At 37.6% G+C, this 17,874-nt stretch overlaps 1 long non-coding RNA gene across 2 annotated transcripts in view; it reads right to left on the minus strand.

Annotated features, from left to right (window-relative positions):
• Positions 1-4,113: 4,113 nt before the first annotated feature.
• The window catches only part of LOC129527439 (uncharacterized), a 118,840-nt gene continuing 105,079 nt past the window's right edge, over positions 4,114-17,874 (minus strand). The window contains exons 1-3 of one of the 2 annotated variants that reach the window (XR_008672415.2): positions 10,170-10,244; positions 8,802-8,866; positions 4,114-6,816 (exon numbers count right to left, since the gene is read on the minus strand). This is a non-coding gene — a long non-coding RNA (uncharacterized lncRNA). Of the gene's footprint in view, positions 6,817-8,801; positions 8,867-10,169; positions 10,245-17,874 lie in introns of those variants that run through there. The other variant, XR_008672414.2, reaches the window with a different exon arrangement.

Here is a 17,874-nt window from a genome sequence, read left to right on the forward strand (position 1 = left end):
CTTTATTTCCAATATTTTGCAGAGATGCCAAATGCAAAATGCAAACACTTTCAAAATGCATTATATTAAGAAATAATTGGTCTTTATTCTAGAAGTTAATTTAACTGATAATTCTAAACAGGTGGCTTATGGCTCTATAAGAACTCCTATTACTTACTTTGCTTGAGATTATTTTCTAATTTTCTTTTGGAAAAGTTGGGCAAACTGAATGCTTGAACTTCACTCCTCATGTCTGGCACAGTATGAGAAAATATTCTTGTTGGCTACTTGACAGGGTAAATAAAATAAGGAACTACTGGGAAAAGAGAATATATTGCTCCCTGAAGGTGCAAGTGTTTCTTCAAGCTGAAAATTACACATTTATGAGAAAAGCCAAGTGCTTCCCAATGGAGAATTGGGTATCTCAAATCAGCTGAAGTTAAATGAAATACATATATTGAATAGATAACTAAATTCCACAATTGGAACTTAAGGAAATGCATTCTCCTCTGTCAAAACATTTCACATAGGTACAAATAACTGGGATCGTGCATCACTTCATGGAATTAATTCAACATAAAAATAAATTGGTTGAAAAATCAAGGAAAATATTTTAAATTAAATTGTTCGCTTTCTCCCTTTCCCAGTTCTGTCTCTTTTCCTTTCCAGAGGTTTCTAAGAGACTTTGATTTAAGTGTGCATCAAGGGATTTTCTAGCTGTTTTCATCCATGGTTGATATATCTCAAATGTCCCTATACTAATCTTCCCTTTTGCTGATAGCAAATAATGTAGATGTACTCCTTTTTTATTATTGCTGCAAAAATGATTGATTTATCTTCAACATTTAATACTTTAAAACATTCATAAAAATACAAATAGTTCTACGGTAAAGGCGTGGGTTTGTCATGAGCACTGACTGAATGCACTAACTATTCACCAAGACTGTGAAAAGATTGTCCCATTCTGATTCTAGCGATGACACTGTGATTTTGGACATTCTGTGTTTCAACTTGACTGTCTCTTAAATCATGTAACTCTCTTCCTGTACAATCTCAACTATTCTAGACGTTTGTATATTATTTTTCTGCTGATAGTTCTAAAACTGGCATCCAGATCATTTACTTTTCTTCTGAGAAGTGCCCTTTAGACAATTTTATGTGAAATTTTGCTGGTGCTTCATATCTGTTATGTACAAAACTGAGCTCAGGCCCTTTATCTGCTGTGGCTGTGGTTTGTGGCAGGCTCCTACTAGGCCCTATAAGGGAGCTGCATCAGTTGGAAGGGAGGGACATCTGTTCCTCTGTATGAAGAGGTGGCTGTTGACAAAGCCATGGGCCTGTGAGACTGCATCATTCCAGAGGGGCTGTCTTTTCCTAATCTGTACAAAGGAGCTCCAAAATCTAATAGGGTCCTTGATTGAACACTCTATATTTTTTCTCACTTGCTTCATTTCCTAAATTTCCTGTTTCTAGTAAAGAAAATTTAAATTTGGTAATTGAAGACACTTCCTTACCTCTACCACTCACTTCTCTCCCTATCCAGTTAGTTTCTAGATTCTACTGAAGGGTATCCTACAAATGTTTTTTGCTGTTCATTATAGGGGTGTTTGTTCTGTTAAAGAAATGGGGAGCAGTAGTCTTAGATTTAAGGTTGCACATCATTAGACTTGGAATAAGCCATTTTTCAACAGGAGCCCAACAATTGCTTTTTTAAAAACAACAAGAAAAAGCCCTCCTCCCCTTCTACGAGGCTGATACTTCTTCAAACTAACTCCCATTGTGTCAGAGAGCTCTTTCTAAAATATAAAACTTTTCATGTCATATCTCTACTTATAGTTTGTAATAAGTTAAAAATAATAGCCTCCAGAAGATGTCCATGTCCTAATTCCTGAAACTTATTAATACATTACCTTATATGGTTAAAAGGACTTTGCTATTGTACTTAAGTTGAAGATCTTGATTTGGGAAGATTATCCTGAATTATTCAGGTGGGCCCAACGTGATCACGAGGTCTTTATAACAGTGAAACAGGAGGAAGAGAATCACTAGCAGGAGATGGGATGATGGAAGCAAGAGGTAGGGGTGATGAGCGGAAGGGGCAATGAGCTTAAAAACGCAGGTGGCTTACGGAAACGATAAAAGGCAAGAATATAGATTCTCCTCTCAGAGTCTCCAGAAGGAACCAGCTAAGATAACACTTTGACTTTATACCAGTGAAACTATTTTGGACTTTGAAAATTCAGAAGCACAAGATAATAAATTTGTGTTGTATTAAGCCACTAAATCTGTGATAGATTTTCACAGCAGCAATAGGAAACTAATGCATCAATTTTGATCAATGGCTCTTTATAATTTTCAGAATAAATTTCAAACTTCTTAATTTAGCACAGAAGTCCCTCCATGATATATCACTGCACAGCTCTCTGATCTTACTTTCAGCTACTATCCAGTTCTAAATTACTTTTACAGTTGCTGAAATTTCAAGCTGATAGACCATTTCCAACTACTTCCTTTTGTGGGCATTAGAAATATTTATTCCATCTCTCTCTCTCTCTCTCTCTCTTTCTGCTAAAGCCTACTTATCCCTTCCTTCAGGACTCCTTTTTTGATACTCAAATCCAGTGTGGAAAATTCACAAATGAAAGAAAAACTGATGAATAAGAAATTCATTAAGAACACTTTTTTAAACCCAACTCTTTGCCACAGTGGGTTTTTTTTTGTTTGTTTTGGGTTTTGTTGTTGTTGTTGTTGTTGTTTTTAAGATGGAGTCTCGCTCTGTCACCCAGGCTGGAAGGCTGGAGTGCAGTGGCGCGATCTCAGCTCACTGCAACCTCCGCCTCCCAGGTTCAAGTGACTCTCCTGCCTCAGCCTCCCAAGTAGTTGGGATTACAGGCATGTGCCACCACATCCAGCTAACTTTTGTATTTTTAGTAGAGATGGGGTTTCACCATGTTGGCCAGGCTAGTCTTGAACTCCTGACCTCAGGTGACTCACCTTCCTTGGCCTCCCAAAGTGCTAGGATTACAGGAGTGAGCCACTGTGCCAGCCTGCCACAGTCTTAAGGTACAGCTATTGTCACCGTCTCAATGTATGGCATGAAAATTTAGATCTCAGTCTCCATAAATCATTTTGAAACTTAAATACCTTCTCTTTCATGAGATACTTTTCTCCTTTGAAGGATTATATCAGTGGATTCATAAAGAAGCAATTTACAAATTATCATTAGAGAAAAGTATTTGTTAGTTGTCTGGGCAGATGAGTTTTACTTCTATGGCCAGAATTAAATTTCTAGCTTATGGTGACCACTAAAATATGGTACCAGACTGATGATTCATGCAACTTTTTGCTCTTACTATAATTACACTATCCAGGACAAAGTCCCCACTGAGAGGAATGCCTGTACTCTGTGTACAATACATACAGCATGTAGTGTCATTTTTGAGGGTATGTCATGGGATTCCACGTCAGGACCACATTTAAATGACACTAAATTACACACACGCTTACACACAAATCCAACAAGCAAGAATTTAGTGTACAATTAATGATATAGCTCAGTAGTAAGTCTGGTTATCATTAAAAAAATCCTTGAATATTTAATAGAACCTAATTAAAATTAATAGAGAAAACACTATGAAAACATTAAATAAGAACATTTTTCTTTCTTTTTTTATGAGAGGAAAATGCCCATTCTTAAAATAGGCTTTTAATGCTCACATTTAATCTCTGTACTAGCTTCTTTTGTCAAACAACATAATGAATTCTTAGTCAATAAACAATCATGTGATATTTTAAAGAACTTTGTTGTGCTAAGTACTATGCAATGTGTTTTCATCTTCATTGTCTCGTATCCCCTGCTGTCTTCCAACACTCACACAAATGTTAGATGTGTCACTTTATACATTACTGTCCAAAAAAGTAAAGGTCAAAATGGCCAATGAAGCAGCAAGTAGAAGAGTCTGTTAGATTTAAACCCCTTTTTCCTAGTTCCAGGTTTAGAATTTCTCCTCTTACACATTGCCTCCCTTAAGAATATCTCTACAATAATTATTAGTTTAGTCATGTTTGAAATGCTTGTTCTCCGGTGCCATAAAGAAATAGCACTTGAACATAAATTTATTTAGTAAGGCCATTTTTACTTCCTGCAGAAAGGGTACACTCGCCAGCAGTTTTGCCACGAGAGTACACCGAACAAAGGAGACAGGGTCATTTATAACCTGACGCATCCACCCTACTGCTGTTTCCGGTTTCCATTGGCTGGAACGGAACCTCACATTCTGTGTTTATCCCAATTGGCGAGCAACTTAGAACTTTTTAAAAGAGGCAAAGGTAGACGAGAACAAAGGAAGGAGGAAGTAACTTGCGGAATGCTGAGAAGAGTAAAAACACTTTTAAATAAGGAAAAGGAACAGGCTATGACCCAATGCTTGCTTGGACCAGTATAAGCATGCCAGGGCAAATATTTAAGCTCAATTGTGGATAAGCTAAGAACTTAAAGTACATTGATTTCTCTGTTATGGCTAGCAGATATTTAAGAACGTTAGCACAGGTCTTCGAATAAATTTTGCTTTTAAGAGAAGTTATTACTTATTCCTAATTAGACAGGGAGGAAAGTCTTTGAAGAGGAACCTCTATTTTACTTTTTACAGTCAGATTCTCCACTGTTCCTTTTGAAAAAGTAGCTGACGGATGTGTGTAGCCTGAACATCCCCAAAAACTTTACCCTCACTTCTTTCACACCTTTATTTTGATTTTTATACCAGTCATGTCTTGTCCACATTCCAGAGATGTGCCTAATTATAGCACCCGTCTAAAGTAATAATCCAATGAGCAAAAAATTATAGATAATCAATAAATAAATGTTGGTGAGTGCCATTTGGAATTGTTTGCACTTGAGTGTATAATATTGGAAAAGACTTATGACAAAAGTTGTTTATAGTCCCAAATTCCAATGCCAGACACATGACAGACTTTCCCAACCTGTGAGAGTCAACATGGGTGATAGAATATGCTTCATCTTCAGAGACACAATACATTACTTTGAATTTTTCTCTATTTTTAAATAGTTGTGTGATTTTGGACTGATCACGTAGCCTGAGTTTAATTTTTCTCTGTTTTAAAATAAGAGTAGCAATACCTCCCCTGCTAAATACGCAAGAGCTACCATCTCTGTCCTTCAGAGCCAGATAATTATCCTTCACAAAGATGATTATTTTGCAAGGTGATATATATTTGGCATTTTCATAGACGTTTTTGTCATGGGAAACTTGTTTTGATAATTCTCTGTCTTCAGAGTAAACAGCCTTTCATTTGGTATCAATGGTGTTTGATGGAAAAGGAGAAGGTGAGTGTATCGGGAGTTAGAAAAGAGAAATGGATATATACAAGATGTGTAAGTTCCTTAAAAGTAAGAGATTCAAGCAAAATAAATTCTGAAAGAATACACAGGAGACTATATGGTTTAGAGGAGCTGGTCATTATCTTTGCAATCACTGTTTCCAAACTACATTCCACAACTCACTAGCTGTTCAAATTCTGATTCGTTCTTTAATCCCCATTTTTTCCTTGTTATGTGGAAACATTAATACATATTTCTTCTGTTTAAATGAGATAAGGTATGATTTCTGTCATGCACAAACTATCAGGAAACAATGATAGTACTAATAATTATCATGCATAAATTCTCACCTGCTAATGAAGAACCTTGGGAATTTATATAAAAAGATATTTACTTTTGCCTAAATCGCTTTTTTGTTTGAGTTTTTCTTATGGTTACAGAGTGCTATTTGTTTTTACTCATTGTTTCACGCATCTTCCTTCTGAGTTTAGTTTCCTTCGTACTGAAATACGTCCTTTAGAAGTTCATTCAGAGATGCTTTGTTAGTAATAAATTTTTCAATCTTTTAGGACCAAAGTTGTCTTGATTTTGCTCTTAATCTTGAATGATGATTTGGCAGGCTTTAGAATTCTAGGTTAGCAGTTTCCCTTATTGCTTGGAAAATATTAATCCATTACATTCTAGTCTTTTATTGGTGTTAAAGGAATGTACATTAATTATTAAAATTGTTTATTTGTATGTAATCTATTCTTCCTCTTTTGCTTCATTCTTGATTTCATTTTCCTCTTTTGTTCTGCAGTTCGCAACAGTATGTCCCAGTAGGGATAACTTTTATTCTCTTTATTGAGCCTTTATTTGATGCTTTAAGGATTCATATTTTGTTCATTCTGCAAAATTCTCAGACTTTTTTTTAGATATCTATTGCTTCCTAGCTTCTTCCTCAAAATTTAATGGCTTTAAGCCACAAACATTAATTATACCTCATGATTTTAAGCTTCATAATTCATGCAAAGCTCAGCTGGATATTTCTGCTCCCTGTCGCATTGAGAGTTTACTCAGTGGTATTCAGCTGGTGATGGGTCTCATCTGCAGGGTCCAAACAGGCTGGGGCTTTGGCAGAGGTGATTGGAAAGCTAGGCTTAGCTCCATATAATCTCAAGATTCCTACCTAAAGGTTCCTACTTGAGATATTGTTTCTACAGCAAGGCACTAGAATTTCTTACATGGCCGCCCAGAACTCTGAGCCAGTAAGAGGAAGTAGCAAGTCATCTTAAAGTCTAAGTCCAAAACTTACTGTACTCTGTTGGTCAAAGCAGTCATAAGTTTATCCAGATTCAGTAGGAGGGAAAAGGATGTTTTAGGCCATTTTTGCGTGGCTATAAACGAATACCTGAGACTGGGTAGTTAAAAAAGAAAGAGGTTGAATTAGCTGACAGTTCTGCAGGCTGTACAAGCGTGGCACTGGCATTTGCTCGGCTTCTGGGGAGGCTTCAGGGAACCTGGTGGAAGGTAAAGTGGAAGCAGACATGTCACATGGTGAAAGCAGAGGCAAGAGAGAAAGTACAAAGATGCCATACACATTAAACAGCCAGATGTCACAAGAAGTCACTCATTATCACAAGGACAGCACCAAGGGGATGGCGCTAAACCATTCATGAGAAATCTGCCCCCATGACCTAATCAATCACCCCCCACCAGGCCCCATCTCCAACATTGGGGATTACATTTCAAGATGAGATTTAGAGGAGACAACATTCAAGCTATATCAAGTGGGCTCCACCCTATGATCAAAGAATTTATAGCCATCTGTAACTCTCCACAATTACTTTTACTACAGCTTATTCCCCCTTCTTTCTCTTACCTCCTTCTGGAATTCTAATTATATGTGTACATGTTGAAATTTGCCATCTGATCCTCAATGTCTTTTAACCTCTTTCAGATATTACCCATCTCTCTCTGCTGAATTCTTAAGTCTTCCTAATAATCTTATAAACCAGTAATTATTTCTTCAATGTCAAATATGTTGATAAACTTATGTAATCAGGTTTTCATGTGGTATATACTACAGAGATATATTCCTTTCCAGAGGCCTATTTTGCTCTTTTTCATATTTTGCTGGTTTCTTTTATGATGTCTTGTTTCTTTGTTTCTTCATTTCTTTCTTACTTACTCAAGGCATGTTTTTTTGTTTGTTTGTTTTTGTCCTTTTTTTTTTTAGTTTGAGTCTCACTCTGTCACCCAGCCTGAAGTGCAGTGGTACAAACCTCAGTTTACTGCAACCTCTGTCTCCCAGGTCAGGTGATTCTCTTGCCTCAGCCTCCTGAGCAGCTGAGATTACAGGTGTGTGCCACAATGCCCAGCCTATTTTTTAATTTTTTTAATTTTCAATTTTTTAAAAAATAGTATCAACTTTTAAGTTCAGAGGTACATGTGCAGGATGTGCAGGTTTGTTACACCGGTAAAATGTTCCATGGTGGCTTGCTGCACAGATCATCCTATCACCTAGGTATTAAGCCAGCATCCATCAGGAATTCTTCCCAATGCTCTCCCCATCTCCCGCCCCAACCCCAACAGGCCCCAGTGTGTGTTGTTCCCCACTATGTGTCCATGTGTTCTCATCGTTCAGCTCCCACTTATAAGTGAGAATATGTGCTGTTTGGTTTTCAGTTCCTGCATTAGTTTGCTGAAAATAATGGCCTCCAGCTCTATTTATGTCCCTGCAAAGGACATGATCTCATTCCTTTTTATGGCTGCATAGTATTCCGTGGTGCATACGTTCCATGTTTTCTTTATCCAATCTAATGTTAGTGGGTATTTGGGTTGACTCCATGTCTTTGCTATTATGAATGGTGCTGCAGTAAACATATACATGCATGTATCTTTATAAAAGAATGATTTATATTCCTTTGGGTATATACCCAAATGGTCAAATGGTATTTCTGGTTCTAGATCCTTGAGGAATTGCCACACTGTTTTCCATAATGGTTGAACTAATTTACATTCTCACCAACAGTATGGAAGAGTTCCTTTTTCTCCACAACCTCACCAGCATCTGTTGTTTCTTGACTTTTTAATAATCACCATTCTTACTGGTGTGAGATGGTATCTCATTGTGGTTTTGATTTGCATTTCTCTAATGATTAGTGATGTTGACCTTTTTTTCATATGTTTGTTGGTTGCATGGATGTCTTCTTTTGAGAGGTGTCTGATTTGACCTGAAATCCCAAGCCAGTGGAGTAGCAACACCAACTACATCCAACTTCCGTGTCTGTCTCCCCACTGGACACACAGACACGCACACACACACACACACACACACACACACACACACATGCATGCAGCTTGAAATAAACAAATATTCCAGCTCTTGTTTTCAGTTACCTCTTTGTTTCTATCAACTTGGGGGCTCTCTTTTTTCTCGTAAGCTTAGCTATTTATTATAAATACTTTTCAAATAGTTTATCCAGTATTTTAACATACTTACAGTGATAGTGTTAAATATTTCTTAGTCTGCCATCTTGCTACAGTGAGAAATTCTGTCTTTACTCCCTAATTAAAGAAAAAAGAAAGAAAAAAGAAAAGAAATATCCTGAATCATATACATTTTTATATTACAGCAGAATGCAAAAAAATATGAAGATCTGTGAACACAGAAATAACTAAGTTATGAATTGGTATGGGCAACTTAAAAGAAAATCCCTATTTACAATACAACTATTGTGAAGAAGTTTATCTAATTAAATAATGATCAGTGTGAAGCAAGTTCTTCCTAAGAGCTACTTCACTTGATAATGTATGAATGACTATTTTTATAGAAAAATGTTGTGCCAAGTTAGTTGCTCTCTGCGTTAATATTACAGTCAGAATAATAGAGAATAAAATTAGTTCCCACTACCTAAGTTTTATACTTCAATATGACAAAGTAATGTTTTTTATTTATCTTTTTTCCCCCATGCATAGTCTTCTGTTGACAACCCCAATGTTTCTTGTGTACATCTGCAACCAAATAAATAATGAGCTAACAATTTAGCACAATATACACCATTTTATGGATAATCATGCTCATTTACAAAGGTAAGCATGTTTCTTCATCCAATAGTTTTCTCAAAGTTCCTCCAAAATAAAAACTATGTTAACACAGAGTAGCTTAACTGCCCTAGAAATGTTGACATTGTACTGATGCTATCTGAAGGACTTGGTATGTTTCTGGCTTTAAGAAAACTGCTGGTAGGAATATTATGACAATAGATATGCTAATATTCTTTGCTTTATAAATTATAAGTACCCTTAAAGGACAGTGCCAATACTAGTTCATTTTTGGGCGTGAAAGAAAAACAAACAAACAAACAAATAAAATTTTTCTAGTCCAGCCTCAGGCGTTTTAGAAGAAGGTATTGTGCCCATGGTCATGAGCACCAGAAATTAGCAAATGATCTTGCTGAAAGTTTTGCAATCCTAGCTCTGAAATTCACCAAAAACATTTGCTTTTGTTTGTTTTGCTTAATTTTTGCCTTCTTAGCTGGTTACAGGAATTTCTTGTCTTTGTTTCAACATTTTGGTCCCTGCATGTCCTCCTTGTCTTTTCCTAGAGGAGGCATAGTTTAAAAAGCAAGGTTAAATGAGATCTTTCCTTTATATTTTTTATCATTCTCTTCCTCTACACAACATGTCATTTGTGTAAGGCATCCACCCAGCCCCTTCCATAGGAATGACTAATATCCTTTTTCCATGGCTCTGTTTAGTGTTTCCTGCCAGTTACTCAAGTTCTTAGCAATATGCCACTTCTTCAAAGAACTTTTCCCTGAAACGGGAGATCACAACCAAATGCTCTTTCCACCTGTTCTCTTGGTACCTGTTCTTCATCCCATAATGATGTGCATAGTTCATTATTCTTCATTAAGCAGTAAAGAAGGTTATTTATTTAAAATAGCATATTCTGTGCTACCAAAGACTGTATAGAATGTACAATTCAATCACATTCCTAGAATGTAGAAGACAATCAGAAGTTACTTTTAAATGAGTGAATGTGTTAATGAAGGAATCCATCAATAAATTGACCAAAGTTTGAGTCACACTCAATGGACAATTAGGAAGAATAAAATTCTGTTAAATATAAATGAGATGAAAACGTATACCTGAATACCTGATTACTCCACCAACTCACAATAAATGATGGGAACCTTATTTTTAATATCATTTTATATATATTTGATATATATGTGTATGTATATATTAATGATAATGAGATGAGTCCTGGGGTGGGTAAGAACAAAAGGTTAACAAGGTGTCCTAAATATTTAGGACATTTTGTATTGTTATTTTGCAATCCCAGATTTGGAATAATAAATTAGGTATTCGGCAAATGAGATAAAATAAGGTGGCTCACGCCTGTAATCCCTGCCCTTTGGGAGGCCGAGGCGGGTGGATCACGAGGTCAGAAGATCTAGACCATCCTGGCTAACATGGTGAAACTGCGTCTCTACTAAAAATGCAAAAAATTAGCTGGGCGTGGTGGCGGGCGCTTGTAGTCCCAGCTACTCGGGAGGCTGAGGCAGGAGAATGGCGTGAACCTGGGAAGTGGAGCTTGCAGTGAGCCAAGATCGTGCCACTGCACTCCAGCCTGGGCAACAGAGCGAGACTCCATCTCAAAATAATAATAATAATAATTATTATTATTATTATAATTATAATAATAAAATAAGTTTCTTATAATAATAAAATAAGTTTCACAAACTCTTTTATAAAAGCCCGTTTTCATATATACATGAGAAACAGAGAAGGGGAGAGAGGGAGAGGGAGAAAGAATGTATTTCTCTTTCATAAGTTTAAAATAATAGTTCATCCAGAAAACTGAAAAGTGAAATGGCAGACACTGGTATATTTTATTGAGGCAAGCGAAGCACGGACTAATCACTAACATTTTTATTGGTGACTAAATCAGTATAACAGAAAAAAAGTATTTAAAAACAGACCTAATTTCATCTTATAAGAACTCACTGAGATAGGCAGGGAAATTGTTGCTCTTATCATTGCATACATTTTTTTGAAAAAGGAAGCTAGGTACATTTTCATTGAGACAAAATGTATAAATTGTATATCTGGGGCTGGAACCTTGTTTTCTAGTGATGCAAATAATAACAATTATTTAGTTACTTCTATGTTCCATGCTCTAGGCTATGTGCCTTAAATATCTATATTTTTAACTTTAAAAAATATATATTTACAAGAAGTTGCAAATGGTATAGGCAGTTCCCTTGTACTCTTCAGCTAATTTCGCTAAATGGTAACATTTTATAATACACAGTATAATACAATATCAAAATCAGGAATTTGACATTGTTACAATTCACAAAGCTTATTCTGGTTTTATTATACTCATCTGTATACAGGGGTGTGTGTGTCTTTCCATGCATTTTTAACAGGCATAAATTTATATAACCACCTCAATCAAAACACTGTTCCATCAACATAAAGATTCTTCAAGTACAAAACCACTAAGTTGCTCTCCAGTTTTATGATTTTGTAATTATAAGAACACTATATGGAATTATATACTATGTAATCTTTTGATATCAGCTCTTTATTCAGCATAACTCCCTCAAGATCCATCCATGTTGTTGTATGTGTTGATAGTTTATTTCTTTTCATTGCTAAGTAGTATTACCTGGTATGGATATACCATAGGTTGTATGTGTTGATAGTTTATTATTTCTTTTCGTTGCTAAGTAGTATTACCTGGTATGGATATACCATAGGTTGTTTAACCATTCACCAATTGAAGGATAGATGAGTTATTTGCAGTTTTTGATTATCACAGAAAAACACTAATGCGCATGTTTTTGTGTTCACAGAGTATACATTTCTCTGAATAAATACCCCAAAGTGCAATTATTTTATCATATAGTACATATGTGTTTAGTTTTTTTTTAATGCCAAACTTTTTCAGAGTGGCTGTATTATTTTAAATTTTCATTAAGAATGGGTGAGAGATCCATTTTTTCTACATCCTTTCTAGCATTTTGCTATTTTTGATTTCAGCTGTTCTGACAGACATGTAGTGGTATCTCACCATGGTTTTAATTTGCAACTTCCTGGTGGCTTATGATATGGAACATATTTTTCTGCACATATTTGATTTGCTATGCGTGTAAATTATTCAGTTAAATGTCCATTTGTAAATATAGTAGTTCCCCCTTATCTTCATGTGATATATTCCGAGACCCCCCAGGGGATGCCTGAAGCCACAGATAACACTGAACCCTACATATACTATGCTTTTCCCATACATACATGCCTATGAGAAAGTTTAATTTGGCATAGTAATGTGATTAACAACAACTAATAATACAATAGAGCAATTATAACAATATACTGTAATAAAAGGTATATGAATGTGGTCTCTTGCTTTCTAAATATCCTATTGTACTGTACTCACTGTTATTTTCTTGTGGTGCTGTGGAATAACTGTGTGACTAATGGGCAGGGAGCGGCATCTACAGCGTGAATACGCTGGACAGAGGCTGATTCAAATCCTGGGCAGGATTGGGCAGGATGGCATGAGATTTCATTACGTTACTCAGAACAGTGTGCAATTTAAAACTTAAGAACTCTTTATTTCTGGAATTTCCCATTTAATATTTTCACACCATGGTTGACTGGGAGTAACTGAAATTGAGGTAAGCAAAATTGCGGTTAAGGGGAAACTACTGTATCTATATTTAATAGTTATATTTAAATATATCTATAATTATGTGCTTGCCATATTATTAGCATTCGATGTCTCCTTTTCATGGGTGTGGTAAGAAAATTACAGAGAAGTTAAGTATGTGCCCAAAGGCACACTGCTAAAAAGTGGCAAAGCCAAAGTTCAAAGTGCTGCTGTAATACCAACCTTGCGTTATTGCACTTTGCTGATTTTTCCACTTACTTGATTATTTTATTGTGCTGGCTACTTCGCAGAGATTCAAGGCCACAATCGTGAATAAAGCAAACATGTTACATCTTTACCATGCATTTATAAATATCATGTTTAAATACTTTAGAAGTTAAAAACTCTTTAAAAATGAAAGATGAGGCTGGGTGTGGTGGCTCACACCTATAATCCCAGCACTTTGGGAGGCCGAGGCTGGCAGACCACGAGGTCAGGAGATCAAGACCATCCTGGCTAACTTGGTGAAACCCCATCTCGACTAAAAATACAAAAAAATTAGCTGGGCATGGTGGCAGGCACCTGTAGTCCCAGCTACTCGGGAGGCTGAGGCAGGAAAATGGCGTGACCCTGGGAGGTGGAGCTTGCAGTGAGCCGAGATTGTGCTACTGCACTCCAGCCAGGGTGACAGAGTGAGACTCCATCTCAAAAAAAATTAAAAATTATTAAAATAAAAATACACTTCTTGTATTAATAAACCAAAATGGAGTTCACACTAAAGTTTATGATTCAAGATATAAACCTAAAGTAAAAATACCTATGTGAGAAAACAAATAAAATACATATTTTATGCTTTAATTGATTTTAAAAATTCCATTTAATACTTGACAAGGGAAGTCGGATGGGGTGGGAGGATGAGAGAGTTTGAGGTGGAAGAAGAAGCAACCAAGAGGTGTGTGTGCAATTTGCCTTCACTAATCACCTTGTACTTCCTCACCACAGTGGAGGATTAGAATGTGGTAGGTGCACATATTGTTAATTACAGACAAGAAGACATTATCCAGCTGAAATTAATTAATTACTTTCCTCTGGGTGGCAGAAGCCCTGAGTGGTGTTTGAGATGTAGGGTCATGATTCCTTGTATCAATTTTGTATTTGATTATATTAGTCCTGACAAGCTATTCGCTAAGGACATTATATGTTTCAGTCAATAGTGATATTATTCTTCAGCTATGTCAACACCAAATTACTGGAGATTAATCTTTGATATCCTTAGTGCTCTGTTTTCCTAAGATTTTTGTTCTTATTCATTAAATACAGATATTTATCATTTTTATATGAATGTCTACTTAGAATTATTGTCTAGTGATTGGCATATCTCATTTGAAAATGATCAAATACTTTCCCATTATACATAATTTTTAAAAACAGAGGCTGGGCTTATTTTAAATCTGAAAGAATATAAAATTCACCACGGTTAAGCTCAACAAAGCCGCAAAGGAACATATGTTACCAGCTCATGTCTGGAATAATTCATCTACTCATCCATTTGGTTGGACATTTATTATTAACTAAAAACATAGTTAAATAGCATTCTAGAATGAGTATGCTACAAAGAGGAAAGCATGAAATGGCTGTACAACGAAGACACAGGGTGCTACCGACAAACAGTATGTTTGATATTGCCATACGGGGGAAACATAAAAGTCAGTATCTTCTGTTCAGTAGGGGAGCTGTTTTTAGGTCACATACAACTTAGAAGTCATTCTTGCTCAAGTCAGAATCTACAGCAGCCACTTCAACATCAGAGGGTTCTCAGAACAGCGTGAACTCAACCACAAGTAGAAGGGTAAATTGCAGCAGGCATTTTCTAGACTAGACATTGGGAAGTCAGCTCAGCATGGATATTTGTGGTAACCAGTTTGCAACAGGCTGAGTAAGAGAAATAAAAGTACAATTGAAAATCTTCGACTTAAATTCATAAACATTGAACAACTGAAGTTGAAGAGATTGAAATAGTCTCACAATACATGTATCATTGAATATTGCAGGTAAAACAAATGACATGAGACACAGAGTCAAATGGGAAACAGAAATAAATCAGAACAGTCCTGGAAACCATTGATTAAAGATTATTTGACCACTCTTCAAAGATGAGCCTTTGATAAAGCCCATTAACTCAGCCTCAACTCACTAAGGCTTTCTTTAGTAAGGAGATATTGAAAGTTAAAAACGGGGAGGAGCCAAGATGGCCGAATAGGAACAGCTCCGGTCTACAGCTCCCAGCGTGAGCGACGAAGAAGACGGGTGATTTCTGCATTTCCATCTGAGGTACCGGGTTCATCTCACTAGGGAGTGCCAGACAGTGGGCGCAGGTCAGTGGGTGCGCGCACCGTGCGTGAGCCGAAGCAGGGCGAGGCATTGCCTCACTTGGGAAGCTCAAGGGGTCAGGGAGTTCCCTTTCCGAGTCAAAGAAAGGGGTGATGGACACACCTGGAAAATTGGGTCACTCCCACCCGAATACTGCGCTTTTCTGACCAGCTTAAAAAACGGCGCACCACGAGATTATATCCCGCACCTGGCTCGGAGGGTCCTATGCCCACGGAGTCTCGCTGATTGCTAGCACAGCAGTCTGAGATCAAACTGCAAGGCGGCAGTGAGGCTGGGGGAGGGGTGCCCGCCATTGCCCAGGCTTGCTTAGGTAAACAAAGCAGCCAGGAAGCTCCAACTGGGTGGAGCCCACCACAGCTCAAGGAGGCCTGCCTGGCTCTGTAGGCTCCAGCTCTGGGGGCAGGGCACAGACAAACAAAAAGACAGCAGTAACCTCTGCAGACTTAAATGTCCCTGTCTGACAGCTTTGAAGAGAGCAGTGGTTCTCCCAGCACACAGCTGGAGATCTGAGAACGGGCAGACTGCCTCCTCAAGTGGGTCCCTGACCCCTGACCCCCGAGAAGCCTAACTGGGAGGCACCCCCCAGCAGGGGCACACTGACACCTCACACGGCAGGGTATTCCAACAGACCTGCAGCTGAGGGTCCTGTCTGCTGGAAGGAAAACTAACAAACAGAAAGGACATCCACACCAAAAACCCATCTGTACATCACCATCATCAAAGACCAAAAGTAGATAAAACCACAAAGATGGGGAAAAAGCAGAACAGAAAAACTGGAAACTCTAAAAAGCAGAGCGCCTCTCCTCCTCCAAAGGAATGCAGTTCCTCACCAGCAACAGAAGAAAGCTGGATGGAGAATGACTTTGATGAGCTGAGAGAAGAAGGCTTCAGACGATCAAATTACTCTGAGCTATGGGAGGACATTCAAACCAAAGGCAAAGAAGTTGAAAACTTTGAAAAAAATGTAGAAGAATGTATAACTAGAATAACCAATACAGAGAAGTGCATAAAGGAGCTGATGGAGCTGAAAACCAAGGCTCCAGAACTACGTGAAGAATGCAGAAGCCTCAGGAGCCGATGTGATCAACTGGAAGAAAGGGTATCAGCAATGGAAGATGCAATGAATGAAATGAAGCGAGAAGGGAAGTTTAGAGAAAAAAGAATAAAAAGAAATGAGCAAAGCCTCCAAGAAATATGGGACTATGTGAAAAGACCAAATCTACGTCTGATTGGTGTACCTGAAAGTGGTGGGGAGAATGGAACCAAGTTGGAAAACACTCTGCAGGATATTATGCAGGAGAACTTCCTGAGTCTAGCAAGGCGGGCCAACGTTCAGATTCAGGAAATACAGAGAACGCCACAAAGATACTCCTCGAGAAGAGCAACTCCAAGACACATAATTGTGAGATACACCAAAGTTGAAATGAAGGAAAAAATGTTAAGGGCAGCCAGAGAGAAAGGTCGGCTTACCCTCAAAGGGAAGCCCAGCAGACTAACAGCGGATCTCTCGGCAGAAACCCTACAAGCCAGAAGAGAGTGGGGGCCAATATTCAACATTCTTAAAGAAAAGAATTTTCAACCCAGAGTTTCATATCCAGCCAAACTAAGCTTCATAAGCGAAGGAGAAATAAAATCCTTTACAGACAAGGAAATGCTGAGAGATTTTGTCACCACCAGGCCTGCCCTGAAAGAGCTCCTGAAGGAAGCGCTAAACATGGAAAGGAACAACCGGTACCAGCCGCTGCAAAATCATGCCAAAATGTAAAGACCATCGAGACTAGGAGGAAACTGCATCAACTAACGAGCAAAATAAACAGCTAACATCATAATGACAGGATCAAATTCACACATAACAATATTAACTTTAAATGTAAATGGACTAAATGCTCCAATTAAAAGACACAGACTGGCAAATTGGATAAAGAGTCAAGACCCATCAGTGTGCTGTATTCAGGAAACCCATCTCATGTGCAGAGACACACATAGGCTCAAAATAAAAGGCTGGAGGAAGATCTACCAAGCAAATGGAAAACAAAAAAAGGCAGGGGTTGCAATCCTAGTCTCTGATAAAACAGACTTTAAACCAACAAACATCAAAAGAGACAAAGAAGGCCATTACATAATGGTAAAGGGATCAATTCAAGAAGAAGAGCTAACTATCCTAAATATATATGCACCCAATACAGGAGCACCCAGATTCGTAAAGCAAGTCCTGAGTGACCTACAAAGAGACTTAGACTCCCACACATTAATAATGGGAGACTTTAACACCCCACTGTCAACATTAGACAGATCAACGAGAGAGAAAGTCAACAAGGATACCAAGGAATTGAACTCAGCTCTGCACCAAGCAGACCTAATAGACATCTACAGAACTCTCCACCCCAAATCAACAGAATATACATTTTTTTCAGCACCACACCTATTCCAAAATTGACCACATACTTGGAAGTAAAGCTCTCCTCAGCAAATGTAAAAGAACAGAGATTATAACAAACTATCTCTCAGACCACAGTGC

This window comes from Gorilla gorilla, chromosome 18, assembly GCF_029281585.2.
Source record: "Gorilla gorilla gorilla isolate KB3781 chromosome 18, NHGRI_mGorGor1-v2.1_pri, whole genome shotgun sequence".
NCBI classification, from domain to species: Eukaryota; Metazoa; Chordata; class Mammalia; order Primates; family Hominidae; genus Gorilla; species Gorilla gorilla.